Source organism: Arachis duranensis, chromosome 1, assembly GCF_000817695.3.
Source record: "Arachis duranensis cultivar V14167 chromosome 1, aradu.V14167.gnm2.J7QH, whole genome shotgun sequence".
Taxonomy (NCBI): domain Eukaryota; kingdom Viridiplantae; phylum Streptophyta; class Magnoliopsida; order Fabales; family Fabaceae; genus Arachis; species Arachis duranensis.
This window is the reverse complement of record NC_029772.3, coordinates 30,836,139-30,840,392: the sequence shown is the minus strand read 5'-3', so window position 1 is coordinate 30,840,392 and position 4,254 is coordinate 30,836,139.

The window sequence follows — 4,254 nt, the reverse complement described above, 5'->3', positions numbered from 1 at the left end:
ATTGCATTATGATTATTATTTTTAATTTCTATTAAAATATATTAAAATAATTAATTAATTTTATATAATCATAAAAAAACATAATTAAAAATTTACACAAACAATACTTTTTTAAAAATGGAATCATATAATAATTAAAAATATTTTATTTCAATATATATTACAACTTTATTTTTGAAATATATAATAGCTAGTAATGAGATTGGTCTAATTTGCTGATAGTCCATATTTATAGGGAGCAAGAGCCCATGAAGTTGAATTGGTTTCAGTTTTATAATTCAAAGAGGAGGAAACAATTTCCGAGTGAAGACATAATCAAAGGCTCATGTTGGAATATAATTTTGTGGAATTTTCTTGCATGATGTGTGCATGTATTTTTTTTATATTATTATTTATTAGGTATGTTTAATCTTAACCATTTAACTAATTTAACGACTATAATGATTGATAAATGATGATTGATTTAAGATCAAATGAATTATATGTCTTATTGCATTTTTGTTATCTGAGATACGAGATTTCCTGGGTAGATGCAGTGGCTTACCACCACTTGCTCTAGGTTGACACTCGATACTCTGTTGACCCTAAGTCGTAAGATGTGGCCAGGCACTTTAACTCCCTGGAAATTCCCCTAATGAGATGTTAATCGAATAATTGTGATTATATGCATAGACTCTTGGGGATGCACACACGAAGGGACTGTCCAGGGCTAGCTATGGACATGTCGGGTTTGGCTACATAACTGATAGATGAGACTCATCAACCATAGGGCAGGCATACATCATGTGCATTTGTCTATTTTGATTGAATGTGCATTACTTGGGTGTGCCTATTTGATTAGCTATGCCTACTTGCTATATATTCTACCTGCTGGAATTGCATTTTATACGTGCTTTCTTTGTCTGTGTTGTATGTCTATGCAACTGAGAGATTCCTTGTCTGGCGGAGGAGGGACGAGGGTAGTTACACCAGTGTTTTGGAGGGTTGGAAAAGGAAAGGGTGAATTTTTGAATTAAGGATAGATTCGGAACTAGAGAACCATAGATAGTTTGCCTAAATTCTGGTTTAGCTTATTCCTTTAAGTTTTATTTTGAGTGTCGGAGTTCTAGAATTTCCTCTGGCTTTTCCGGGACCTTATACATTATGTACGTTGGCACCTTTACCATGCTAATAATCCCGGTTCTTATTCCATACATATATTGTTTATTTTCAGATGCAGGTCGAGAGGCACCTCGCTAAGCATCTAGAGTTCCTAAGCAAGCGAAGTTGGACCTTGGGATATTATCTTGTTGTATATATATATACTTTTTATATTAGAAATACATACATAAGAATTTAATGAATAAATTTATAATTATTTTTGCTCAAAAACACAAAACATTATGATACAGTATTATTTTATAATTAATAATAATAATTTTATTTAATTTTTTTGGACAAAAAACTGTTATATCTGACGAAAAAAATGTTGGAGATTGATTTGTACATTAATTTTTTTTGGAAATTAAGATGTCTGCTTTTAAAATTCTTGAGGATTGATCTGGATAATTATTCTATCGAAAAATGAATTAAAGACTGATTTATCTGTCGGAATAAAACCTTAAAGATGTTTTTGTGTATTAATTTTTTTTAAAAACAAAAATATCTATTTTTAAAATATTTAAAGATTAATTTGTGTAATTACTCTAAAAAACATGAAAGACCAGCATAATGTTTTATGTTCTCTGTATTTCTGTATTTTCTCTCTCAGTATGTGAGTAAGGACCATATAACTATAATCGGCTAATTTTTTTTATATTGGTTAAATATGTGTGTAATACATTGTTATTAAAAGATTAGGTGTTTTTTTAATATGGTGTTTTATTCAAATCGGATGGTCCGATTTGTTTAAAGAAAAAATTGAACTACAAATTGGAGGGTCCGATTTGTTTGAAAAAAAAAACTACAAATCGCATGGTCCGTTTTGTATTTTGTATTTTTTTATTTTTTAAAATAAAAATCGGACGGTCTGATTTTAACATTAATTTTTTTTTATTTTCGAAATCACAAATCGGACTGTCCGATTTGTGATTGTTTGAAAAAAAAATAAAACAAATTAGTACCTCCGATTTGTAACTCCCATAACAAAATTAAATACTCCTCTTCTCACATCATTAAGAGATACACTCTTCTCTTTTTCATACGAAAAAGAAAAAGGGACTATAATCCCCTCCTCCATCTTCATGCATTTTATTTTTATACTTCTATTTTAAGATAGTTGTGGTTTTGACTTTCTTAATATTCATGAAAAAACCAAATATATTTAGAAATATTAATTTGTATATATATAGAAAAGTCAAAGTAATAATTATTTTAAAATAAATCAAATAATAATATTAGTTGAGTCTAACCATATAATTTTAACCAATTAAATTGTCCCCTCCCACACCATTCCACTGACATACATTTAAATAAAATTAATTGATTGATAGATATTGTTATGATAGTTTAATTTTGATATTTTAATTATGTAAAAAAAGAGCTTTGACTTAATCAATTAATTAATTTTATTTGATTTAATAATAAATAAATTAAATCCGACCATATTAAAATTAAATTTTTACTAAAAATGAAAATATGTATATATAAAATATAAAAAATAATTGAAAACGAAATTATTGGAACACATACATCATGATGCATTATTTTCTATTTATGTTTCTTAGTTGCATGGCCCACTGCCATGTCATCTCACATCATGTGTTGTAGTTAGTGCACGGTTTTCCCACCAATGCAATATAAATTGGTACATATGCTTGGTCAATTTTACTTTGGTTTCAACTCTCTGATTTGATTCGCAAATCCACCTTTCATCAGAATCAATATCTGATCAGCTTTTTGAATTCCTGGCACTACACTGTAGTTTTTGTGTTGTCAGAAACCTAAATTATTCAAAGTCTTGCATTGTATTAATTACCTCACTATGTGTCATGGCCAATTAATGTCAAGGGTTGATTTTTCATTTGTCACCATAACTAACAAAAGACTCAAAAAAAGAAACAAAGCATGCGTTAATGGACGTAACGTAGAAAATGATCGAAGGAAAGAAAGAAATGTTAGAAACAGACAAGGAGAATTTTTGTTATTGCATTGATATGAAAGTAGTGCTAGAAGCTTCAAGAGTCCCTATCAGATTAGAAAGATGTTGCTTATATACAAGTTAGAGACACTCTTCACATATTGTATGTAACTAGCTAACTTTTATATATTTTACCTAACTAACTACAACTATATGTATAGGCCGGTAACACTACTCCCCCTTAAGTTGTCATGATATGAGTGATGTGCCTAGATAAAATCAATAACCGGGAGTTTCAAATTTGAAAGTCATGAAAATACCCAGGTGAATTTGCTGTGATCAACAACAATTGTTAAAAAGTATTTGCATCTCTTAGAAGATGAGATGTTGGGCGGATCCTAAATAATATATATTGAATCAAAGATTGAAATGGATTTTGAAGTGCTTATTGGAAAAGGTTTTGTCTTATGCTTAGCAAAGTGACACGATTGAAATTGCTAAATTGAAGGAACTTATTAAAGGGTATATGGCCAAGCCTAAAGTACCCAAGTGTAGTGGCATCAGTCATTCAAGACGAGACTATATGCGTTGCAATGTGCAAAGCTTTTTCATCTAGGTTCGAAGGGAGCCTTTTCTTTAGTTCATACAAGCCTTCATTGAGTTCAACTGCTTCAATCTTCCTCATTGTATGGAAGTTTGGAATCTCACAACTAAACTTATTAAAGGTGAATTGACAATTAATTGACGCAATGAGAGCTGAAACAGATATGAGATTAAGAGCAAATTCCGATAAGGAAAAGTCTAGGGGGCCAGCAACTTTGATGTTTTTTGGCCAGCACTTAACCATCAAAATAAAAGTGAGTGATCTCCCACCATTAGATGTAATCTCACACCATTAAAAACACTAATGATGACCAATTGATGGTTACAAAACACCAAAATTGTTGTTCCCCTAGCATTCCTCTTCGGATAAATTATAAGACATTAGAAAGGGTTAGACTATTAGAAAATTTGACAACACCAGATGTTGATGCAGTGAGAATACTTTTATTAGGCAATTAAACCCGAATTAGTTTAATGTAGACATATGAATGAAATACATGAAGACAAAAGGTGAAATGCACTGTTGCACCTGTATCTATGATCTAGAATGCAGAATTTTGTGGTGAAAAAAATTGACATTATCATTAAGGTGC